Raw genomic sequence first — 27757 nt, forward strand, 5'->3', positions numbered from 1 at the left:
CGACACATATATCCTGTTAGTCAATCTTTCCTCACTCATTCTCTCTATGTGCCCACACCATTTCAAAACACCCTCTTCTGCTCTCTCAACCACGCTCTTTTTATTTCCACACATCTCTCTTACCCTTACGTTACTTACTCGATCAAACCACCTCACACCACATATTGTCCTCAAACATCTCATTTCCAGCACATCCATCCTCCTGCGCACAACTCTATCCATAGCCCACGCCTCGCAACCATAAAACATTGTTGGAACCACTATTCCTTCAAACATACCCATTTTTGCTTTCCGAGATAATGTTCTCGACTTTCACACATTCTTCAAGGCTCCCAGAATTTTCGACCCCTCCCCCACCCTATGATCCACTTCCGCTTCCATGGTTCCATCCGCTGCCAGATCCACTCCCAGATATCTAAAACACTTTACTTCCTCCAGTTTTTCTCCATTCAAACTTACCTCCCAATAGACTTGACCCTCATCCCTACTGTACCTAATAACCTTGCTCTTATTCACATTTACTCTTAACTTTCTTCTTTCACACACTTTACCAAACTCAGTCACCAGCTTCTGCAGTTTCTCACATGAATCAGCCACCAGCGCTGTATCATCAGCGAACAACAACTGACTCACTTCCCAAGCTCTCTCATCCCCAACAGACTTCATACTTACCCCTCTTTCCAAAACTCTTGCATTCACCTCCCTAACAACCCCATCCATAAACAAATATATATATATATATATATATATATATATATATATATATATATATATATATATATATATATATATATATATTTTTTTTTTTTTATACTAATCGCCATTTCCCGCATTAGCGAGGTAGCGTTAAGAACTGGGCCTTTGAGGGAATATCATTACCTGGCCCCTTTCTCTGTTTCTTCTTTTGAAAAAAAAAAAAAAAATGAGGGGAGGATTTCCAGCCTCCCGCTCCCTTCCCTTTTAGTCGCCTTCTACGACACGCAAGGAATACGTGGGAAGTATTCTTTCTCCCCCTATATTAAGAATATATATATATATATATATATATATATATATATATATATATATATATATATATATCCTGAAAAAGGACTCGTGATTGGGAATACCTGGTTTAAAAAGCGAGATATACATAAGTATACGTATGTAAGTAGGAGAGATGGCCAGAGAGCGTTATTGGATTACGTGTTAATTGACAGGCGCGCGAAAGAGAGACTTTTGGATGTTAATGTGCTGAGAGGTGCAACTGGAGGGATGTCTGATCATTATCTTGTGGAGGCTAAGGTGAAGATTTGTATGGGTTTTCATAAAAGAAGAGTGAATTTTGGGGTGAAGAGGGTGGTGAGAGTGAGTGAGCTTGGGAAGGAGACTTCTGTGAGGAAGTACCAGGAGAGACTGTGTACAGAATTGAAAAAGGTGAGAACAATGGAAGTAAAGGGAGTGGGGGAGGAATGGGATGTATTTAGGGAATCAGTGATGGATTGCGCAAAAGATGCTTGTGGCATGAGGAGAGTGGGAGGTAGGTTGATTAGAAAGGGTAGTGAGTGGTGAGATGAAGAAGTAAGATTATTAGTGAAAGAGAAGATAGAAGCATTTGGACGATTTTTGCAGGGAAAAAATGCAATTGAGTGGGAGATGTATAAAAGAAAGAGACAGGAGGTCAAGAGAAAGGTGCAAGAGGTGAAAAAGAGGGCAAATGAGAGTTGAGGTGAGAGAGGATCATTAAATTTTAGGGAGAATAAAAAGATGTTCTGGAAGGAGGTAAATAAAGTGCGTAAGACAATGGAGCAAATGGGAACTTCAGTGAAGGGCGCAAATGGGGAGGTGATAACAAGTAGTGGTGATGTGAGAAGGAGATGGAGTGAGTATTTTGAAGGTTTGTTGAATGTGTTTGATGATAGAGTGGCAGATATAGGGTGTTTTGGTCGAGATGGTGTGCAAAGTGAGAGGGTTAAGGAAAATGATTTGGTAAAGAGAGAAGAGGTATTAAAAGCTTTGTGGAAGATGAAAGCCGGCAAGGCAGCAGGTTTGGATGGTATTGCAGTGTAATTTATTAAAAAAGGGGGTGACTGTATTGTTGACTGGTTGGTAAGGTTATATAATGTATGTATGACTCATGGTGAGGTGCCTGAGGATTGGCGGAATGCGTGCATAGTGCCATTGTACAAAGGCAAAGGGTGAGTGCTCAAGTTACAGAGGTATAAGTTTGTTGAGTATTCCTGGTAAATCATATGGGAGGGTATTGATTGAGAGGGTGAAGGCATGTACAGAGCATCAGATTGGGGAAGAGCAGTGTGGTTTCAGAAGTGGTAGAGGATGTGTGGATCAGGTGTTTGCTTTGAAGAATGTATGTGAGAAATACTTAGAAAAGCAAATGGATTTGTATGTAACATTTATGGATCTGGAGAAGGCATATGATAGAATTGATAGAGATGCTCTGTGGAAGGTATTAAGAATATATGACGTGGGAGGCGAGTTGTTGGAAGCAGTGAAAAGTTTTTATCGAGGATGTAAGGCATGTGTACGTGTAGGAAGAGAGGAAAGTGATTGGTTCTCAGTGAATGTAGGTTTGCGGCAGGGGTGTGTGATGTCTCCATGGTTGTTTTATTTGTTTATGGATGGGGTTGTTAGTGAGGTGAATGCAAGAGTTTTGGGAAGAGGGGCAAGTAGGAAGTCTGTTGTGGATGAGAGAGCTTAGGAAGTGAGTCAGTTGTTGTTCGCTGATGATACAGCGCTGGTGGCTGATTCATGTGAGAAACTGCAGAAGCTGGCGGCTGAGTTTGGTAAAGTGTGTGAAAGAAGAAAGTTAAGAGTAAATGTGAATAAAAGCAAGGTTATTAGGTACAGTAGGGTTGAGAGTCAAGTCATTTGGGAGGAAAGTTTGAATAGAGAGAAATTGGAGGAAGTAAAGTGTTTTAGATATCTGGGAGTGGATCTGGCAGCGGATGGAACCATCGAAGTGGAAGTGAATCATAGGGTGGGGGAGGGGGCGAAAATCCTGGGAGCTTTGAAGAATGTGTGGAAGTCGAGAACATTATATCGGAAAGCAAAAATGGGTATGTTTGAAGGAATAGTGGTTCCAACAATGTTGTATGGTTGCGAGGCGTGAGCTATGGATAGAGTTGTGCGCAGGAGGGTGGATTTGCTGGAAATGAGATATTTGAGGACAATGTGTGGTGTGAGGTGGTTTGATCGAGTAATGTAAGGGTAAGAGAGAATGTGTGGAAATAAAAAGAGCGTGTTTGAGAGAGCAGAAGATGGTGTTTTGAAATGGTTTGGGCACATGGAGAGAATGAGTGAGGAAAGATTGACCAAGAGGATATATGTGTCGGAGGTGGAGGGAACGAGGAGAAGTGGGAGACCAAACTGGAGGTGGAAAGATGGAGTGAAAAAGATTTTGAGTGATCGGGGCCTGAGCATGCAGGAGGGTGAAAGGAGGGCAAGGAATAGAGTGAATTGGATCGATGTGGTATACCGGTGTTGATGTGCTGTCAGTGGATTGAATCAGGGCATGTGAAGCGTCTGGGGTAAACCATGGAAAGTTGTGTGGGGCCTGGATGTGGAAAGGGAGCTGTGGTTTCGGGCATTATTGCGTGGCAGCTAGAGACTGAGTGTGAACGAATGGGGCCTTTGTTGTCTTTTCCTAGTGCTACCTCGCACACATGAGGGGGGAGGGGGAAGGTATTCCATGTGTGGCGAGGTGGCGATGGGAGTGAATGGGGGCAGACAGTTTGAATTGTGTGCATGGGTATATATGTATGTGTCTGTGTATGTACATATATGTGTACATTGAGATGTATAGGTATGTATATTTGCGTGTGTAGACGTGTGTCTGTATACATTGAGTATGGGGGTGGGTTGGGCCATTTCTTTCGTCTGTTTCCTTGCGCTACCTCGCAAACGCGGGAGACAGCGACAAAGCAGAATAGATAAATATGAATATATATATATATATATATATATATATATATATATATATATATATATATATATATATATATATATATATATATATATATATATATATATATATTCCTATGAGTCCACGATGAAAATGAAACACGAAAAGTTCCCAAGTGCACTTTCGTGTAATAATCACATCATCAGGGGAGACACAAGAGAGAAATATAACAGTCAGTTGATATACATCGAAGAGACGAAGCTAGGACGCCATTTGTGTCTCCCCTGATGATGTAATTATTACACGAAAGTGCACTTGGGAACTTTTCGTGTTTCATTTTCATCGTGGACTCATAGGAAAATATATATATATATATATATATATATATATATATATATATATATATATATATATATATATATATATATATATATATATATATATATATATATATATATATTCCTATGAGTCCACGATGAAAATGAAACACGAAAAGTTCCCAAGTGCACTTTCGTGTAATAATCACATCATCAGGGGACACACAAAAAATATAACAGTCAGTTGATATACATCGAAAAGACGAAGCTAGGACGCCATTTGTGTCTCCCCTGATGAAGTAATTATTACATGAAAGTGCACTTGGGAACTTTTCGTGTTTCATTTTCCACGTGGACTCATAGGAATACCTTGATCAGGCGTAAAAATTGTGATCCTTTCCAATATATATATATATATATGGAAGGAGGTAAATAAAGTGCGTAAGACAAGGGAGCAAATGGGAACTTCAGTGAAGGGCGCAAATGGGGAGGTGATAACAAGTAGTGGTGATGTGAGAAGGAGATGGAGTGAGTATTTTGAAGGTTTGTTGAATGTGTTTGATGATAGAGTTGCAGATATAGGGTGTTTTGGTCGAGGTGGTGTGCAAAGTGAGAGGGTTAGGGAAAATGAGTTGGTAAACAGAGAAGAGGTAGTAAAAGCTTTGCGGAAGATGAAAGCCGGCAAGGCAGCAGGTTTGGATGGTATTGCAGTGGAATTTATTAAAAAAGGGGGTGACTGTATTGTTGACTGGTTGGTAAGGTTATTTAATGTATGTATGACTCATGGTGAGGTGCCTGAGGATTGGCGGAATGCGTGCATAGTGCCATTGTACAAAGGCAAAGGGGATAAGAGTGAGTGCTCAAATTACAGAGGTATAAGTTTGTTGAGTATTCCTGGTAAATTATATGGAAGGGTATTGATTGAGAGGGTGAAGGCATGTACAGAGCATCAGATTGGGGAAGAGCAGTGTGGTTTCAGAAGTGGTAGAAGATGTGTGGATCAGGTGTTTGCTTTGAAGAATGTATGTGAGAAATACTTAGAAAAGCAAATGGATTTGTATACAGCATTTATGGATCTGGAGAAGGCATATGATAGAGTTGATAGAGATGCTCTGTGGAAGGTATTAAGAATATATGGTGTGGGAGGCAAGTTGTTAGAAGCAGTGAAAAGTTTTTATCGAGGATGTAAGGCATGTGTACGTGTAGGAAGAGAGGAAAGTGATTGGTTCTCAGTGAATGTAGGTTTGCGGCAGGGGTGTGTGATGTCTCCATGGTTGTTTAATTTGTTTATGGATGGGGTTGTTAGGGAGGTGAATGCAAGAGTTTTGGAAAGAGGGGCAAGTATGAAGTCTGTTGGGGATGAGAGAGCTTGGGAAGTGAGTCAGTTGTTGTTCACTGATGATACAGCGCTGGTGGCTGATTCATGTGAGAAACTGCAGAAGCTGGTGACTGAGTTTGGTAAAGTGTGTGAAAGAAGAAAGTTAAGAGTAAATGTGAATAAGAGGAAGGTTATTAGGTACAGTAGGGTTGAGGGTCAATTCAATTGGGAGGTGAGTTTGAATGGAGAAAAAATGGAGGAAGTGAAGTGTTTTAGATATCTGGGTGCATCTGGCAGCGGATGGAGCCATGGAAGCGGAAGTGGATCATAGGGTGGGGGAGGGGGCGAAAATTCTGGGAGCCTTGAAGAATGTGTGGAAGTCGAGAACATTATCTCGGAAAGCAAAAATGGGTATGTTTGAAGGAATAGTGGTTCCAACAATGTTGTATGGTTGCGAGGCGTGGACTATGGATAGAGTTGTGCGCAGGAGGATGGATGTGCTGGAAATGAGATGTTTGAGGACAATGTGTGGTGTGAGGTGGTTTGATCGAGTAAGTAACGTAAGGGTAAGAGAGATGTGTGGAAATAAAAAGAGCGTGGTTGAGAGAGCAGAAGAGGGTGTTTTGAAATGGTTTGGTCACATGGAGAGAATGAGTGAGGAAAGATTGACCAAGAGGATATATGTGTCGGAGGTGGAGGGAACGAGGAGAAGAGGGAGACCAAATTGGAGGTGGAAAGATGGAGTGAAAAAGATTTTGTGTGATCGGGGCCTGAACATGCAGGAAGGTGAAAGGAGGGCAAAGAATAGAGTGAATTGGAGCGATGTGATATACCGGGGTTGACGTGCTGTCAATGGATTGAATCAAGGCATGTGTACGGGGGTGGGTTGGGCCATTTCTTTCGTCTGTTTCCTTGCGCTACCTCGCAAACGCGGGAGACAGCGACAAAGCAAAAAAAAAAAAATATATATATATATATATATATATATATATATATATATATATATATATATATATATATATATATATATATATATATATATATATATATATATATATACGTATATATGTAAGGCATGTGTACGTGTAGGAAGAGAGGAAAGTGATTGGTTCTCAGTGAATGTAGGTTTGCGGCAGGGGTGTGTGATGTCTCCATGGTTGTTTAATTTGTTTATGGATGGGGTTGTTAGGGAGGTGAATGCAAGAATTTTGGAAAGAGGGGCAAGTATGAAGTCTGTTGGGGATGAGAGTTCTTGGGAAGTGAGTCAGTTGTTGTTCACTGATGATACAACGCTGATGGCTGATTCATGTGAGAAACTGCAGAAGCTGGTGACTGAGTTTGGTAAAGTGTTTGAAAGAAGACAGTTAAGAGTAAATGTGAATAAGAGCAAGGTTATTAGGTTCAGTAGGGTTGAGGGTCAAGTCAATTGGGAGGTAAGTTTGAATGGAGAAAAACAGGAGAAAGTAAATTGCTTTAGATATCTGGGAGTGGATCTGGCAGCGGATGGAACCATGGAAGCGGAAGTGAATCATAGGGTGGGGGAGGGGGCGAACTTCCTGGGAGCCTTGAAGATTGTGTGGAAGTCGAGAACATTATCTCGGAAAGCAAAAATGGGTGTGTTTGAAGGAATAGTGGTTCCAACAATGTTGTATGGTTGCGAGGCGTGGGCTATGGATATAGTTGTGCGCAGGAGGGTGGATGTGCTGGAAATGAGATGTTTGAGGACAATATGTGGTGTGCGTTGGTTTGATCGAGTAAGTAATATAAGGGTAAGAGAGATGTGTGGAAATAAAAAGAGCGTGATTGAGAGAGCAGAAGATGGTGTTTTGAAATGGTTTGGGCACATGGAGAGAATGAGTGAGGAAAGATTGACCAAGAGGATATATGTGTCAGAGGTGGAGGGAACGAGGAGAAGTGGGAGACCAAATTGGAGGTGGAAAGATGGAGTGAAAAAGATTTTGAGTGATCGGGGCCTGAACATGCAGGAGGGTGAAAGGCGGGCAAGGAATAGATTGAATTGGATCGATGTGGTATACCGGGGTCGACGTGCTGTCAATGGATTGAATCAGGGCATGTGAAGCGTCTGGAGTAAACCATGGAAAGTTGTGTGGGGCCTGGATATGGAAAGGGAGCTGTGGTTTCGGGCAATATTGCATGACAGGAAGAGGCTGAGTGTGAACGAATGGGGCCTTCGTTGTCTTTTCCTAGCACTACTTCGCACACATGAGGGGGGAGGGGGATGTTATTCCATGTGTGGCAAGGTGGCGATGGGAATGAATAAAGGCAGACAGTGTGAATTGTGTGTATGTATATATATGTATGTGTCTGTATGTGTATATATGTGTACATTGAGATGTATGGGTATGTATATTTGCGTGTGTGGACGTGTATGTATATACATGTGTATGGGGGTGGGTTGGGCCATTTCTTTCGTCTGTTTCCTTGCGTTACCTCGCAAACGCGGGAGACAGCGACAAAGCAAAATAGATAAATAAATAAATGTATATATATATATATATATATATATATATATATATATATATATATATATATATATATATATATTGGAAACGATCACAATTTTTCGCGTGATCAAGATATTCCTATGAGTCCACGGGGAAAATGAAACACGAAAAGTTTCCAAGTACTCTTTCCTGTAATAATCACATTATCAGGGGAGACACAAGAGAGAAATATAGCAGTCAGTTGATATACATCGAAGAGACGAAGCTAGGACGCCATTTGGTAAACATGTGATTGTCCGAAACATACAACGAGCGTTCATAAACTTATCATTTTACAAATCTTATCAACAATAAAGTTATCTAATTTGTATAGACCATCACTGATATTAAGATTATAATTCTTTGTGTATTCAATAATAGAAGATTCAATGATATTTCTCTTGGTAATAGAGTTAGAGTTAACAACTGAGATGGAGTTACTCCAGTCAATACAATGATCATAGTTTTTAACATGATTAAACAAGGCATTTGATTCTTGTCCCGTTCTTATACTATATTTATGTTGCTTAAGTCTAACAGAAAGATCCTTACCACTCTGACCAACATAAAATTTATCACAGTTTTCACAAGGAACTTTATAGATGCAAGTAAGAGAATTTTCTGGTGAATTCCTGATTAAGATATTCTTTATAGTATTATTGTTGCTAAAGGCAACATTTACATTAAAGGAATTAAGCAACTTGGGAAGCAAAGTGAAATTATTATTAACAGGGAGAACTAAAAGATGCTTGGTGTCAATGGGAGGTTTGGGCTCAATTCTAAAAAATGATTTCTTTGTTAACTTAAGGGATTTATCAATGAAAGATCTAGGGTACTTTAACTTAGATCCAATGGAATATATCTTCTGAAACTCATCATCAATGAACTCCGGACTGCAAATACGTAATGCCCTAAGGAACATACATTGAAATGATAATTACAATACAATTACAATTACAAACCCATCTTTTGTGGTAGATCTGTCTAATAAACAGCTAGATAAGATACCTTGAGTGCATTAGGCTATGGTTTAAGTTTTGTGTGCTCTAACAGAGAAGCCAGCTGTGTTGATGTCACAAAGTCTTTTTGTAATTTAGAAAAATACAGAAATTTAAGTAATGATGATATTAATATTTGCAAGGGTTTAGTGTATGCCAGTTTATATATATATATATATATATATATATATATATATATATATATATATATATATATATATATATATATATATATATATATATATATATATATATATATATATATATATATATATATATATATATATATATATATATATATATGAATATATATATATATATATATATATATATATATATATATATATATTTTCAGAAAAGAGGAGTGAATGTTGGGGTGAAGAAGGTGGTGAGAGTAAGTGAGCTTGGGAAGGAGACCTGTGTGGGGAAGTACCAGGAGAGACTGTGTACAGAATGGAAAAAGGTGAGAACAATGGAAGTAAGGGGAGTGGGGGAGGAATGGGATGTATTTAGGGAATCAGTGATGGATTGCGCAAAAGATGCTTGTGGCATGAGAAGAGTGGGAGGTGGGCTGTTTAGAAAGGGTAGTGAGTGGTGGGATGAAGAAGTAAGAGTATTAGTGAAAGAGAAGAGAGAGGCATTTGGACGATTTTCGCAGGGAAAAAATGAAATTGAGTGGGAGAAGTATAAAAGAAAGAGACAGGAGGTCAAGAGAAAGGTGCAAGAGGTGAAAAAAAGGGCAAATGAGAGTTGGGGTGAGAGACTATCAGTAAATTTTAGGGAGAATAAAAAGATGTTCTGGAAGGAGGTAAATAGGGTGCGTGAGACAAGGGAGCAAATGGGAACTTCAGTGAAGGGCGTAAATGGGGAGGTGATAACAAGTAGCGGTGATGTGAGAAGGAGATGGAATGAGTATTTTGAAGGTTTGTTGAATGTGTCTGATGACAGAGTGGCAGATATAGGGTGTTTGGGTCGAGGTGGTGTGCAAAGTGAGAGGGTTAGGGAAAATGATTTGGTAAACAGAGAAGAGGTAGTAAAAGCTTTGCGGAAGATGAAAGCCGGCAAGGCAGCAGGTTTGGATGGTATTGCAGTGGAATTTATTAAGAAAGGGGGTGACTGGTTGGTAAGGTTATTTAATGTATGTATGACTCATGGTGAGGTGCCTGAGGATTGGCGGAATGCGTGCGTAGTGCCATTGTACAAAGGCAAAGGGGATAAGAGTGAGTGCTCAAATTACAGAGGTATAAGTTTGTTGAGTATTCCTGGTAAATTATATGGGAGGGTATTGATTGAGAGGGTGAAGGCATGTACAGAGCATCAGATTGGGGAAGAGCAGTGCGGTTTCAGAAGTGGTAGAGGATGTGTGGATCAGGTGTTTGCTTTGAAGAATGTATGTGAGAAATACTTAGAAAAGCAAATGGATTTGTATGTAGCATTTATGGATCTGGAGAAGGCATATGATAGAGTTGATAGAGATGCTCTGTGGAAGGTATTAAGAATATATGGTGTGGGAGGCAAGTTGTTAGAAGCAGTGAAAAGTTTTTATCGAGGATGTAAGGCATGTGTACGTGTAGGAAGAGAGGAAAGTGATTGGTTCTCAGTGAATGTAGGTTTGCGGCAGGGGTGTGTGATGTCTCCATGGTTGTTTAATTTGTTTATGGATGGGGTTGTAAGGGAGGTAAATGCAAGAGTCCTGGAAAGAGGGGCAAGTATGAAGTCTGTTGGGGATGAGAGAGCTTGGGAAGTGAGTCAGTTGTTGTTCGCTGATGATACAGCGCTGGTGGCTGATTCATGTGAGAAACTGCAGAAGCTGGTGACTGAGTTTGGTAAAGTGTGTGGAAGAAGAAAGTTGAGAGTAAATGTGAATAAGAGCAAGGTTATTAGGTACAGTAGGGGTGAGGGTCAAGTCAATTGGGAGGTGAGTTTGAATGGAGAAAAACTGGAGGAAGTGAAGTGTTTTAGATATCTGGGAGTGGATCTGTCAGCGGATGGAACCATGGAAGTGGAAGTGGATCATAGGGTGGGGGAGGGGGCGAAAATTTTGGGAGCCTTGAAAAATGTGTGGAAGTCGAGAACATTATCTCGGAAAGCAAAAATGGGTATGTTTGAGGGAATAGTGGTTCCAACAATGTTGTATGGTTGCGAGGCGTGGGCTATGGATAGAGATGTGCGCAGGAGGATGGATGTGCTGGAAATGAGATGTTTGAGGACAATGTGTGGTGTGAGGTGGTTTGATCGAGTAAGTAACGTAAGGGTAAGAGAGATGTGTGGAAATAAAAAGAGCGTGGTTGAGAGAGCAGAAGAGGGTGTTTTGAAATGGTTTGGGCACATGGAGAGAATGAGTGAGGAGAGATTGACCAAGAGGATATATGTGTCGGAGGTGGAGGGAACGAGGAGAAGAGGGAGACCAAATTGGAGGTGGAAAGATGGAGTGAAAAAGATTTTGTGTGATCGGGGCCTGAACATGCAGGAGGGTGAAAGGAGGGCAAGAAATAGAGTGAATTGGAGTCATGTGGTATACAGGGGTTGACGTGCTGTCAGTGGATTGAAGCAAGGCATGTGAAGCGTCTGGGGTAAACCATGGAAAGCTGTGTAGGTATGTATATTTGCGTGTGTGGACGTGTGTATGTACATGTGTATGGGGGGGGGGTTGGGCCATTTCTTTCGTCTGTTTCCTTGCGCTACCTCGCAAACGCGAGAGACAGCGACAAAGTATAAAAAAAAAAAAAAAAAAAAAAAAAAAAAATATATATATATATATATATATATATATATATATATATATATATATATATATATATATATATATATATATATATATATTTATATATATGAATATATATATATATATATATATATATATATATATATATATATATATATATATATATATATATATATATATATATATATATATATATATATATATATATATGTACATGAGGTCATAAAATGTTGTGATGTGTGTGTCTACGTGCAGAGAGTGTAAGACAATTGAGTAGTGAGGGCACGGCGCCCTCTTTGTGCACTGTGTTGTGGGCATGAAGTGGTTGCTCGGGGCTGGAGTTTGAGACTGACCTGGGAGGTCGGTTGTGTAACGCATGTCGCTTTACTTCAGTGTGCATGTGTTCAGTCACTATCACGATTATTAGAAGCTTTTTTTTTTTTTGGGGCGGGGGGGATCTGTGAGTAGAGATTGCTGAAGTGTGTGGCAGGACTAAGCATTATATTTGTATTTGGAGGTTGATCGTAAGGTGGTTTGGATGGGAAGGTTCTAGCGCTGTTGCATAGAACTGAGTACAGAGTATGTTGAAGTAGAACTGCACTGGGAGGATGATTTTTCACTGTGAAGGGGATGAGTGTTTGTGGTTTCCAGGTAGCCAGTGATTGTTCCGAGTGCACTATTTTGTGTGGTTTGTAACTTTGTTTTATGTGCTTTTGAGATGGTGAAGGACCAGGCACGTGTGCCATACGTCAAAGTGGACTGGATGAATTCTTTGTATGGGATGCTGAGGGATTGTTTTATTCTTGTCCAAACCTGATGCACACCCACCCACACAAACATATATACACACACACACCCAGAGAGAGAGAGAGAGAGAGAGAGAGAGAGAGAGAGAGAGAGAGAGAGAGAGAGAGAGAGAGAGAGAGAGAGAGAGAGGGGTTGGGGTGGGGGGGCTAAATTGAAAAACACGGCACTGAGCGGAAACTTGCCAACATATTAGTGCTTTCAACCATGGTATTGTTTCACCTCGACTGAAGTTTTTAATCTCGTGTTGCCAAAATTGGCTTCAACTGAGTAAATGTTACAAAAATGAGATTAGAGGCAGTAATCCGGGAGAGAGAGAGAGAGAGAGAGAGAGAGAGAGAGAGAGAGAGAGAGAGAGAGAGAGAGAGAGAGACAGCGTTTGTGTTCGATGCAACTAACCAACGAGGACCTGCAGCCATGAGACTTGATTGCACCACCCATGGCACTTCTAACGCACTACGCTTCCCATAAGTTTCCATAGAACGTCATTCATTGACAGCCTGATTGAAATTATCCTGAAGGTATCACACATTCCTTCAAGGTACCTACAGAGGCAATTGCATCGTGTTTCCTTAATGGATTTGAGTCTCCATTTTAAACAGGAAGTTTGTTTTTTCTCTTCGCATTGTAAAAAAAAATTGAAAGCACATTTTCACAGGAGTCTTCTTTGCTTGGGATTTCATCTTTAAGAATTATCAGTTATTCATAGAACATACTTCATGCAATTAATGGTCTTAGTTTCACACACACACCTTAACAATATATATATATATTTTTTTTCATACTATTCGCCATTTCCCGCGATAGCGAGGTAGCGTTAAGAACAGAGGACTGGTCTTTTGAGGGAATATCCTCTCCTGACCCTCTTCTCTGTTCCTTCTTTTGGAAAATTGAAAAAAAAAAGACGATAGGGGAGGATTTCCAGTCCCCCGCTCCCTTCCTTTTTAGTCGCCTTCTACGACACGCAGGGAATACGTGGGAAGTATTCTTTCTCCCCTATCCCCAGTAATAATGGATATATGAGTATTGGTATTTAGATGATGTTCTTTGTGTTTGGCCAACAAGTTAAAATTTACAAATATTTCTCCCCTTACTTAACAATTTAGTACCTTCTATCAAATTTACTGTAGAAAATGAAAATAATGGTATGTTGCCATTTTTAGATTGCATGATCCATAGACAAGGAAACAAGTTTAAGTTTAGCATATACAGAAAACCCACCAATGTATGCTCATATATCCATTATTACTCATCTCAACATGACAGAGTTAAATTATAATCATTTCAATCTATGTTCCTAAGGGCACTGTGTATTTGCAGTCCAGAATTTATTGATGATGAGTTTGAGAAGATATATTCTATTGGTTCTGAGTTAAAGTACCCTAGATCTTTCATTGATAAATCCCTTAAGTTAGCAAAGAAATCATTATATAAAGTTGAGCCCAAACCTCCCACTGACACCAAGAATCTTTTAGTTCTCTCTTTTAATAATAATTTCACTTTGCTTCCAATATTGCTTAAATCCTTTAATGTAAACGTTGCCTTTAGCAACAATAATACTGTAAAGAATATCTTAATTAGGAATTTACCAGAAAATTCTCTTGGATGCATCTATAAAGTGCCTTGTGGAAACTGTGATAACTTTTATGTTGGTCAGATTGGTAAGGATCTTTCTGTTAGACTTTTTTTTTTTTTTTTTTTTTTTTATACTTTGTCGCTGTCTCCCGCGTTTGCGAGGTAGCGCAAGGAAACAGACTTAAGGAACATAAATATAGTATAAGAAACGGACAAGAATCAAATGCCTTGTTTATCAACTGACTGTTATATTTCTCTTGTTTCTCACCCTGATGATGTGATTATTACACTAAAGTGCAGTTGCGAGGCGTGGGCTATGGATAGAGTTGTGCGCAGGAGGATGGATGTGCTGGAAATGAGATGTTTGAGGACAATGTGTGGTGTGAGGTGGTTTGATCGAGTAAGTAACGTAAGGGTAAGAGAGATGTGTGGAAATAAAAAGAGCGTGGTTGAGAGAGCAGAAGAGGGTGTTTTGAAATGGTTTGGGCACATGGAGAGAATGAGTGAGGAAAGATTGACCAAGAGGATATATGTGTCGGAGGTGGAGGGAACGAGGAGAAGAGGGAGACCAAATTGGAGGTGGAAAGATGGAGTGAAAAAGATTTTGTGTGATCGGGGCCTGAACATGCAGGAGGGTGAAAGGAGGGCAAGGAGTAGAGTGAATTGGAGCGATGTGGTGTACAGGGGTTGACGTGCTGTCAGTGGATTGAATCAAGGCATGTGAAGCGTCTGGGGTAAACCATGGAAAGCTGTGTAGGTATGTATATTTGCGTGTGTGGACGTGTGTATGTACATGTGTATGGGGGGGGGTTGGGCTCTTTCTTTCGTCTGTTTCCTTGCGCTACCTCGCAAACGCGGGAGACAGCGACAAAGTATAAAAAGAAAAAAAAAAATATATATATATATATATATATATATATATATATATATATATATATATATATATATATATATAGATGAAAGCCGGCAAAGCAGCAGGTTTGGATGGTATTGCAGTGGAATTTATTAAAAAAGGGGGTGACTGTATTGTTGACTGGTTGGTAAGGTTATTTAATGTATGTATGACTCATGGTGAGGTGCCTGAGGATTGGCGGAATGCGTGCATAGTGCCATTGTACAAAGGCAAAGGGGATAAGAGTGAGTGCTCAAATTACAGAGGTATAAGTTTGTTCAGTATTCCTGGCAAATTATATGGGAGGGTATTGATTGAGAGGGTGAAGGCATGTACAGAGCATCAGACTGGGGAAGAGCAGTGTGGTTTCAGAAGTGGTAGAGGATGTGTGGATCAGGTGTTTGCTTTGAAGAATGTATGTGAGAAATACTTAGAAAAGCAAATGGATTTGTATGTAGCATTTATGGATCTGGAGAAGGTATATGATAGAGTTGATAGAGATGCTCTGTGGAAGGTATTAAGAATATATGGTGTGGGAGGCAAGTTGTTAGAAGCAGTGAAAAGTTTTTATCGAGGATGTAAGGCATGTGTACGTGTAGGAAGAGAGGAAAGTGAGTGGTTCTCAGTGAATGTAGGTTTGCGGCAGGGGTGTGTGATGTCTCCATGGTTGTTTAATTTGTTTATGGATGGGGTTGTTAGGGAGGTGAATGCAAGAGTTTTGGAAAGAGGGGCAAGTATGAAGTCTGTTGGGGATGAGAGAGCTTGGTAAGTGAGTCACTTGTTGTTCGCTGATGATACAGCGCTGGTGGCTGATTCATGTGAGAAACTGCAGAAGCTGGTGACTGAGTTTGGTAAAGTGTGTGAAATAAGAAAGTTAAGAGTAAATGTGAATAAGAGCAAGGTTATTAGGTACAGTAGGGTTGAGGGTCAAGTCAACTGGGAGGTGAGTTTGAATGGAGAAAAACTGGAGGAAGTGAAGTGTTTTAGATATCTTGGAGTGGATCTGGCAGCGGATGGAACCATGGAAGCGGAAGTGGATCATAGGGTTGGGGAGGGGGCGAAAATTCTGGGAGCCTTGAAGAATGTGTGGAAGTCGAGAACATTATCTCGGAAAGCAAAAATGGGTATGTTTGAAGGAATAGTGGTTCCAACAATGTTGTATGGTTGCGAGGCGTGGACTATGGGTAGAGTTGTGCGCAGGAGGATGGATGTGCTGGAAATGAGATGTTTGAGGACAATGTGTGGTGTGAGGTGGTTTGATCGAGTAAGTAACGTAAGGGTAAGAGAGATGTGTGGAAATAAAAAGAGCGTGGTTGAGAGAGCAAAAGAGGGTGTTTTGAAATGGTTTGGTCACATGGAGAGAATAAGTGAGGAAAGATTGACCAAGAGGATATATGTGTCGGAGGTGGAGGGAACGAGGAGAAGAGGGAGACCAAATTGGAGGTGGAAAGATGGAGTGAAAAAGATTTTGTGTGATCGGGGCCTGAACATGCAGGAGGGTGAAAGGAGGGCAAAGAATAGAGTGAATTGGAGCGATGTGGTATACCGGGGTTGACGTGCTGTCAGTGGGTTGAATCAGGGCATGTGAAGCGTCTGGGGTAAACCATTGGAAAGTTGTGTAGGTATGTATATTTGCGTGTGTGGACGTATGTATATACATGTGTATGGGGGTGGGTTGGGCCATTTCTTTCGTCTGTTTCCTTGCGCTACCTCGCAAACGCGGGAGAAGCGACAAAGCCAAAAAAAAAAAAAAAAATATATATATATATATATATATATATATATATATATATATATATATATATATATATATATATATATATATATATATATATATAAGTATACGTATGTAAGTTGGAGTAATGGCCAGAGAGCGTTATTGGATTACGTGTTAATTGAGAGTCGCGCGAAAGAGAGACTTTTGGATGTTAATGTGCTGAGAGGTGCAACTAGAGGGATGTCTGATCATTATCTTCTGAGGCGAAGATGAAGATTTGTAGAGGTTTTCAAAAAAGAAGAGAGAATGTTGGAATGAAGAGAGTGGTGAGAGTAAGTGAGCTTAAGAAGGAGACTTGTGTGAGGAAGTACCAGGAGAGACTGACTTCAGAATGGAAAAAGGTGAGAACAAAGGTCGTAAGAGGAGTGGGGGAGGAATTTGATGTAGTTAGGGAAGCAGTGATGGCTTGCGCAGAAGATGCTTGTGGCATGAGAAGCGTGGGAGGTGGGCAGATTAGAAAGGGTAGTGAGTGGTGGGATGAAGAAGTAAGATTATTAGTGAAAGAGAAGAGAGATGCATTTGGACGATTTTTGCAAGGAAAGAATGCAAACGACCGGGAGATGTATAAAAGAAAGAGGCAGGAGGTCAAGAGAAAGTTGCAAGAGTCGAAAAAGAGGGCAAATGTGAGTTGGGGTGAGAGAGGATCATTAAATTTTTGGGAGAATAAAAAGATGTTTTGGAAGGAGGTAAATAAAGTACGTAAGACAAGGGAACAAATGGGAACTTCAGTGAAGGGGGCTAATAGGGAGGTGATAGCAAGTAGTTGTGATGTGAGGAGATGGAGCGAGTATTTTGAAGGGTTGTTGAATATGTTTGATGATATAGTGGCATATATACGGTGTTTTGATCGAGGTGCAGTGCAAAGTGAGAGAGTTAGGGAGAATGACTTGATAAACAGAGAAGAGGTAGTAAAAGCTTTGCGGAAGATGAAAGCCGGCAAGGCAGCAGGTTTCGATGGTATTGCAGTGGAATTTAATAGAAAAGGGGTTGACTGTATTGTTGACTGGTTGGTAAGGTTACTCAATGTATGTATGACTCATGGTGAGGTGCCTGAGGAATACAGGAATGCTTGCATAGTATTATTGTAAAAAGGCAAAGGGGATAAAAGTGAGTGCTCAAATTACAGAGGTATAAGTTTGTTGAGTATTCCCGGGAAATTATATAGGAGGGTATTGATTGAGAGGGTGAAGGCATGTACATAGCATCAGATTGGGGAAGAGCAGTGAAAAGCAAATGAATATGTATGTAGCATTTATGGATCACGAGAAGGCATATGATAGAGTTGATAGAGATACTCTGTGGAAGGTATTAAGAATATATGGTGTGGGGATCAAGTTGTTAGAAGCAGTGAAAAGTTTTTATCGAGGATGTAAGGCATGTATACGCGTAGGAACAGAGGAAAATGATTGGCTCTCAGTGAATGTTGGTTTGCGTCAGGGGTGTGTGATGTCTCCATGGTTATTTGATTTGTTTATGGACGGGGTTCTTACGTAAGTGAATGCAAAAGTTTTGGAAAGAGGGGCAAGTATGCAGTCGGTTGTGGATGAGAGGGCTTGGGAAGTGAGTCACTTGTTGTTCGCTGATGAAACAGCGCTGGTGGCTGATTCATGTGAGAAACTGCAGAAGCTGGTGACTGAGTTTGGTAAAGTGTGTGAAAGAAGAAAACTAAGAGTAAATGTGAATAAGGGCAAGGTTATTAGGTACAGTAAGGTTGAGGGACAAGTTAATTTGAGGTAAGTTTGAATGGAGAAAAGCTGGAGGAAGTGAAGTGTTTTAGATAACTGGGAGTGGATTTGGCAGCGGACGGAACCATGGAAGCGGAAGTGAATGATGAGGTGGGGGAGGGGGCGAAAATTCTGGAAGCCTTGAAGAATGTGTGGAAGTCGAGAACATTATCTCGGAAAGCAAAAATGAGTATGTTTGAAGGAGTAGTAGTTCCAACAATGTTGTATGGTTTCGAGGCGTGGGCTATGGATAGAGTTGTGCGCAGGAAGGTGGATGTGCTGGAAATGATATGTTTGAGGACAATATGTGGTGTGAGGTGGTTTGATCGAGTAAGTAATAAAAGGGTAAAAGAGATGTGTGGTTATAAAAAGAGTGTGGTTGAGAGAGTAGAAGAGGGTGTTTTGAAATGGTTTGGTCACATGGAGAGAAGGAGTGAGAAAAGATTGACAAAGAGGATATATGGTGAGCAACGGGGTCTATCGGTTGTTTCCGAACAGAACACATAGCCAGCTGATAGCGTTTTACCGAACCTGACTGTACAACGCGGAGTTATATGAATACGAATAAAGTGTATATGAACGCGCACCTTCATAGAACATACAAAGCTCCAACAGCCAGGATCGAACCTGGGACCCCTTATGCAAGAGGCAGGCATGCTAACCGCTAGGCTAAGGGACTGTATTATAGAAAACAACTATTCGAAATACTAAGTACTCGAATACCCTTCGTCTCACAATGGTGAGCAACGGGGTCTATCGGTTGTTTCCGAACAGAACACATAGCCAGCTGATAGCGTTTTACCGAACCTGACTGTACAACGCGGAGTTATATGGATTTGTATGTAGCATTTATGGATCTGGAGAAGGCATATGATAGAGTTGATAGAGATGCTCTGTGGAAGGTATTAAGAATATATGGTGTGGGAGGCAAGTTGTTAGAAGCTGTGAAAAGTTTTTATCGATGATGCAAGGCATGTGTACGTGTAGGAAGAGAGGAAAGTGATTGGTTCTCAGTGAATGTAGGTTTGCGGCAGGGGTGTGTGATGTCTCCATTGTTGTTTAATTTGTTTATGGATGGGGTTGTTAGGGAGGTGAATGCAAGAGTTTTGGAAAGAGGGGCAAGTATGAAGTCTGTTGGGAATGAGAGAGCTTGGGAAGTGAGTCAGTTGTTGTTCGCTGATGATACAGCGCTGGTGGCTGATTCATGTGAGAAACTGCAGAAGCTGGTGACTGAGTTTGGTAAAGTGTGTGTAAGAAGAAAGTTAAGAGTAAATGTGAATAAGAGCAAGGTTATTAGGTACATTAGGGTTGAGGGTCAAGTCAACTGGGAGGTGAGTTTGAATGGAGAAAAATTGGAGGAAGTGAAGTGTTTTAGATATCTGGGAGTGGATCTGGCAGCGGATGGAACCATGGAAGCGGAAGTGGATCATAGGGTGGGGGAGGGGGCGAAAATTCTGGGAGCCTTGAAGAATGTGTGGAAGTCGAGAACATTATCTCGGAAAGCAAAAATGGGTATGTTTGAAGGAATAGTGGTTCCAACAATGTTGTATGGTTGCGAGGCGTGGGCTATGGATAGAGTTGTGCGCAGGAGGATGGATGTGCTGGAAATGAGATGTTTGAGGACAATGTGTGGTGTGAGGTGGTTTGATCGAGTAAGTAACGTAAGGGTAAGAGAGATGTGTGGAAATAAAAAGAGCGTGGTTGAGAGAGCAGAAGAGTGTATTTTGAAATGGTTTGGGCACATGGAGAGAATGAGTGAGGAAAGGTTGACCAAGAGGTTATATGTGTCGGAGGTGGAGGGAACGAGGAGAAGTGGGAGACCAAATTGGAGGTGGAAAGATGGAGTGAAAAAGATTTTGTGTGATCGGGGCCTGAACATGTAGGAGGGTGAAAGGAGGGCAAGGAATAGAGTGAATTGGATCGATGTGGTATACCGGGGTTGACGTGCTGTCAGTGGATTGAATCAGGGCATGTGAAGCGTCTGGGGTAAACCATGGTAAGCTGTGTAGGTATGTATATTTTGCGTGTGTGGACGTATGTATATACATGTGTATGGGGGTAGGTTGGGCCATTTCTTCGTCTGTTTCCTTGCGCTACCTCGCAAACGCGGGAGACAGCGACAAAGTATAAAAAAAAGAAAAAAAAAAAATATATATATATATATATATATATATATATATATATATATATATATATATATATATATGGTGTAAACAAAATCAGTATGTAAATGAAAAAAAATAAGAATTCAAACAACTTAATACATATTATTCTGGAGTTAGATGAATAATGAATAAGAACATTTTGTGGGTCTGGGAAAAACAGTACGTGATATTTGTCCATCCTTTCAATCCAAGGTTCATTAACAGTAATTTCCTTAAAGGAACAGGAATGAAGAACATTTTGTTGATGCCCCAAAAGTAGTTGGTACTCCCATGAGTTTGTTTGTAAATCATGAAAAACCAAGGTATTGGGGGGTGGGGGCAAATCAAGTTGTCAAGCAATGGTTTATGGCACAATGCTAAATCATGCAAGGAGAGATGTGCAATCAACGAGGAATTAATATTATATAAGAGAAAGTTGATGTTATCAGCAAGGACGATAGTCTTTCGCAACTCTTTTGTATAATCAAAAGGGAATGGTATTACGTTTACAAGGCTGTGAATATTGGAGTCAGTGAATGGTATGTGGATAATGACCGCTTCGAGGATCACGTCAACCGTTAGTAAGGAGTAATAACTGGTCACGTGATGCAGAGGGAGAGCTGGAGTGCAACCGAATTTCGTCATTGCTTGTTTAACGATACGTGTGAGTTCCGAGAAGGGAAAAAATGATGGTGTGACAACTTGGTTTACCAGATTGTTAACATCTTCCAATACGTCAGTGAAATAATGTGCATAATAAGTGATTTGGGTATATAAACTATCAACATATGTGGAAATAGTCACTGTAGCATATATAGTATTAACAGACTTTGACAGTAGTTCTACCTGTTGTGTCAAGTTATTAACAGTTAACATCATGTCATTCAAATATCTAGAATGTTGTTTTAAGACCTTAGCTTCAGCTTTGATAAACCTGTTGTTAAGAAGTTGTTGAAAATGTAAGGATGTAATCTGATTCCTAACTGAATTAAGTTCTTCCTGAGTAGCAGTACCAAACAAGTATGATTGGAGGAACCCTACAAAATTAAGCAGACCTCTCTTGCTTCTCCTCTGTTTTTTTGTGTTCTACCTGGTATTAGTATTTACTGGAGATTCAATGTCTTGTATCATGTCATACAGAATCACACAGGTACTATTCAATTTCCAGGTCCACTGGTTTAACAAAGTTGGAGGAGGAGCAACACTAGAGTTTCTGATGGACGCACTGTTGTAAAACTTGAGTAGGGTAGACCGTAAGCGAGGTACGGCCTCCATTAGTTTCACTAAATTATCGTAAGTGTAGGGTAGACCCTCCAGGCCCAACTTAACTGAGACTGTGTCCCTCACGAGGCGGACCCCGCGGGGAGTGGTGAGAAGGGCGCCTGGTACTGCCATGGTGTCATATATAGGAAGACACCATAAGGACATGAGAAGGAAGAACCAGGAAAATGATAAACTTAGCAACTTCTTAAAGGCGAGGTCTTAATGAATACTGATGTTCAAATAACAGATCAGCTCTTACGTGTTCAAACATCCTGATTAACAGTAGCCCGTGGGAATAGTAAGGGTGGTCGGTTCTGGTGTGGGGACAGGCTGAACAGTGGTAGAAGTTGGTCGGGTGACATTGTTTGGGGTATGAGGAGTACTGTCTGTTGTGGTACCGGGATGATCATGTTCAGAATACTGTAAAACTTTCAAGTGGTCCTCATGTTCTTCACGAATGTCACCTGTATTTAGATGTCGAACCCTGAACTTATGTCCCTTTAGATGAGCTAAGACTCTATAGGGGCCAGAAAATTTTGGGTCAAGTTTAGGAACCTCACTTCTAGAGTTAAATTCCTACACCATTACCAAGAGTCCAGGAGCCACCTTTAACGGTTTCGTGGATTTATTAGCCTGGTTCGTGAAGGTTGTAGTGGCTTCACCTAGATTTTCCTTGATTCTTTGATGAGTCAATTGAGTCTTGCGATATTTTCCCCGCTACAACTGATTTCTGGACCGCTTGACATGAAGGAGGGGACGCTATTATGTCATACGGCAACACTTTATCAAAACTGTGTAAGGCGTAGAAGGGTGTGTCTCCAATTGACTTATGATATGCAGAGTTTAATGAACATTGGACGTCAGACAGGTACTCATCCCATTCATCATGATCAAAATTAATGTTGGTGCGAAGACACTGGAGAATCTTACGGTTCAATCTTTCTGCCAGGCCATTCGAGGCTGGGTGATGTGCCATTATATTACATTTACTTATGTTATACAATTTACAGAGTTCTTCTAATAATGAGTTATTAAATTCCCCACCATTATCTGTAACTAAAATCTTCGGCGCATTATGTCTGTCTAAGATATATTTTTTAAACGCCTTAGCGACCGTGGCTGCGTCTTTATTTTGAACTGGGACTAATTCACAATATCTCGTGAAGGCATCAGTAATTACTAAAATGTATCTGTAGCCTGCCATGGACCTAGGAAAACCTCGTAATATGTCCATATGAATTCTTTCCCATGGGTATGTAGGTAAAGGATATTTCAACACAGTCTGCGGGGTAGTGGGACTTCCCTTATGTGTGTTACATGTTTGGCACCTCAAAATATGATCTTTAATGTTTTTCTGTATTTTTGGCCAGAAATACCTCAAACGAGTTTGCTTATAGCATTTACCTGCGCCTGGGTGTGCGGCCTGTGGTGAATCATGTGCTAACTTTAAGAAATCCTGTACTAATGCTGTTGGAATTATTGTTTGCTTAACAACACGGGCGAGCACTCCTAATTTCGCGTCCCTGCACAAGACTCCCTGTGCTAAATACATTTCTCTGACTGGAACAACTGTTTTAGCATCCAATGAAGATCTTACACCCTTTAGGTATTCTATGACAGGACCCCAGACTGGGTCATCTCGTTGATGTCGTGTCAACCTTTCTACATCAAAATCTACGGGGCTATTACCTACAGTGACTGTACCCACTCTGCGGGAAAGCGCGTCTGCAACTACATTGGATGAACCCGAAACAAAATGAAAATCTGGGTCAAATGCTTGTATAGTTAAAAACCACCTCTGAAACTTTCCTGTAGGATCTTGTCTTTGAAAAATACCTAACAGTGCTCTGTGATCTGTATAAACTGTAATAGGGTAACCATATATGTATTCCTTAAAATGTTTGAGTGCCCAAACAACTGCAAGGCCTTCTAATTCTGTTATTGAGTATTTCGATTCCGTCTTCGAACATGAACGGCTCGCATAAGCTATGGGAAAAAGTCTACCCTTATTTGACTCCTGCATAAGTAAAGCTCCAAGACCCTGTTTACAAGTATCTGTGTGCAAAATGAAGGGTTTCTCAAAGTTGGGAAATCGAACGATAGGTGCCTCTATCAAGCGTCGCTTGAGTAAGTTAAACGCATTGCCTTGCGCTGTAGACCACTGGAATGTAACTCCCTGTTTCAGAAGTGAAGTGAAGGGGTTTGCGATCTTCGCGAAATTAGCGATAAATCTTCGATAATATCCTGCTAACCCAAGGAAGGCTTGGACCTTGTCTGTTGTGAAAGGTACTGGCCATTCTACAATTGTTTTTACTTTATCTACATTAGGTTGAATACCGTTTTCATCAACGGTGTGACCTAAGTAATCAATTCTTGTTTGTAGAAAGGAACATTTGGATAACTTGATTTTGAGGTTTGCATCCTTAAGTCGTAGAAATACTCTCTCAAGACTTTTGAAATGAGAAGCAATATCTGGAGACAAGACAATTATATCATCAAGATAAACCAATACATCTTTGCCCAACATGTGACGAAAAATGTTAGTCATTAACCTTGAGAAGGTGATCACCGGTGAGGAATGAAGACCGAAGGGCATGATGCATATGAACTGCCAATGACCATCTGGCGTACTGAACGCAGTCTGGGGGCGGCTTTCCTCTGACAAGGGAATCTGCCAAAATCCGCTCAGTAAATCCAAAGTTGTAAATACCTTATTGTTACCGAGGCTATGAAGAAGCTCTGATACCACTGGTAATGGGAAACCATCTTTCAAAGTGACCTTGTTAATTTTTCTAAAATCTATGACTGGGTCTAAAAGTTCCGTCCTTTTTCGGAACGATCAGAAGTGGTAAATTCCATGGTGATCGTGATTCCTCTATAACCTATCTTTCAACATGTCCTGAACAAGTTTGTTTGCTATGTCTCTGTGTGCGTGTGACAATAGATAGGCTGGGACGTAAATGGGACGTGTGTTTTTCTCTAATTTAATAGTGTGAACATCCAAATGAGTTCTACCGAGTGGCTCTCCTGATAAGGCAATAGTAGACCTATACTGGTAAAGTAAGTCTGTTAACTGGTCAACATGTTTGGTTAATCCTACCTTGGGTATCATGTCAGGGGTGATGGTGGGGAGCTGACTCGAGCCGTGCACTGCTGAGTCAGGGGTAGGAGGAGTAGGTGGTGGTGGTTTAATGGAATGTGAGACTAGACGGATGTTAAACTCATGTAACTCCTCGTGTTGAATTCCCGACTTCAAAACGGAGAATTCCACAAGCTTGGTCCCTCTACGGAGACGGACAGGAGTGGGGTCTCGTATTGGCAATGTATATGGTGACCTCTCCATCTGCGGTCTCATGAATAGAGGCATCCATCGATAGTCCTTTGACAGTTAGTGATGAAGGTTCAGCAACTACTCTTAGTGCGAGATCACCCTGACTATGTCTCAGTCCATGATCAGTCATCCATGTTCGAGAAAGTGAGAGAGGAACCTTCGTTAATGTGTTACTATGCAGAGTCATGTTTGTTTTCAGTTTACCTGGGCAATGAGTAGAGAAATAAAAAGGATGCGTATTGTTTACCGTGAAGCAGGACGTGGGAGCAGATGTATTAATGACTCTGAGTGAAAATTCTTCTCTGACAACGGCAGGAACGTATTATCAACACAAACAACATTTTCATGATAAATAGGACAGATCTTATGATGTGCCATAGAATGGCGTCCTAGTAACAAGTTAGCAGAAAAGTTACACCACGAACAATGTAAGAGGTTACGGTAATGATCGAGTCGCCAATGCGAATGTTCATTTCAATAGTGCGCCTTACGTCGAGATTTTCATTTGAGATACTTTGAAGGGGTGGGTAAAAGTCCGAGTATTTAACACGTTGAGTGCGCCCCATTAATGGTTGAATAAAATCATAATGAATGACATCTGCTTCCGCGCCGCTGTCTAGAAAGACTGTGATTGGCTTATTCTGGAAAGAACCCACTAAATCGAAACTTGTAAAGTGAGAAAATGGCGAAGAACGAAAATGTCTTAAGAGCTCCTTATGTGATGGAGTCTTGTCATGAGCGAGAGATTGTCATTGTTGATGATGACATGATGAACCTGTGTTAGATGACGTCTGTCTAGCTAATGCTCGGCATTCCGCTGAAGTGTGTCTAGCGTTCTTATGATATGAACACCTGTCTGGTGTTGTGGGGCGCGAGCGGGTGAAGGTCAGCCTAGTGTCTGACTGCAAGAAATTAGGACTCGTCGGCAGAATTGTGACGACCGAGGCTGTGATGCCATGGGTCGTTGACTGCGTTTGTTGTTCTGGTCGAGGCGTGAGAAAGAGTCCGATGTGTAAGTACACACATTCGCTTTATGTCCTGGTTGGCCACACCGGAAACACGTCACCTTATGTGAGTGCTTGTCATCACTGCATCGCTTTAAGTGGCCGTGAGAGGAATGATTGTGTTGATCACTAGAATGTTTCCTCACACTTTGGGAAGCTGACACCCTCCCCAGTGTCTTGGTGTTATGATATTCACCTTTCATTTGAGTGTAATTCAATACTTTCGTTACTGACCATGATGGGTCGATGTCTTCATTAAGTAACCGCCGAGTTACGTCTGGAGGCAGGTCTTTGAGAATGAAGGTTATGTGTAATAAACGCATGAGTGTTTGCACATGAGTTTCAGGATTCATCATGGCCGACATCCAGGGTAAGGATTCATAAGCCTGCCTAACTAATCTCATTCTTCCATGTAAGGTACTCCAGTGATCAGGGACTGACGTATCATCCATGTATGTTGTGTTAAGAGCACGTCAAAGGACGTGTAGTAAACTATCTGAGAATGATTCCTCACAACCTAATTCAAACAACGTTTTAAAGTCCTCCCAAGATGTACAGTTTTGAATGTCATCTGAGTCATAAACAACCCTAGCGTAATTGTTAGGCTTGTTGAAATCAATGAGATTTTTAGCAGCCTGATATAAGCGCTCTGTCTCCTGAATCACCATTATGTTCAACAATGTTCTCTGCATTTCTGATCCACCGATCAAAATTTGACAGTTTACCATCACATAACTCGTGTGGTTCCCTAGCTTGTTTTAGTGTAAAAACAGTTTTTTGTGAAGGATTTGATTGTCCTGAGTTTTTGTGAGGTGGAGGGGAAGGTGGGTGTGGGTGTGGTAACGTGTGAGAAGGTTTCTGTGGGTCATCTGTGTCACCAGAATCTGTCAAAACAACTTTGTGTGACGTTGCCATTTTAGAAGGTTGGTTCTGTTTATAGTAAGGGATCCTAGGTAATTTCCTAAGTACATATGAATTACGATTACCGCATGGAATAGCTTCGGACATGTAATACAATCAGACTTAAAGTGTTTAAGTAATAATCCCCTCGAAAAAATCAAAATACAATGAACACTATTGTCCTAATCCAAAATACCTAACCTGAATATCATTTGAAAATATTGTAATGAAATAAAGGCAATAAAGGTCTGGCATAACAATATAACATATCAATACAAGATTCTTTATGTGCAAGTAATCATAACTAAAAACAATAGCACCAATGTATGAAAACATAAGAATATATGCAAGAATAAGTAAGAACCTTAGATTAATTTGCTAAACTACAAGGATGAATAATCATATTACCCAAAAGTATACATATGTCTATATTTGTAGACTAGGAACTAGTAACACACAAAAGGAGCATACCTCACAGAGTGAACCATTTTGACACAGTTCTTATCTGAATGGGAGATTCGCTCACGAAGACGTCTTAGGTGTGGCGTAGCGAGGTGGAGACGTGTGCAGAGTAGCGGCT

Source organism: Panulirus ornatus, chromosome 13 (genome assembly GCF_036320965.1).
Source record: "Panulirus ornatus isolate Po-2019 chromosome 13, ASM3632096v1, whole genome shotgun sequence".
Taxonomy (NCBI): Eukaryota; Metazoa; Arthropoda; class Malacostraca; order Decapoda; family Palinuridae; genus Panulirus; species Panulirus ornatus.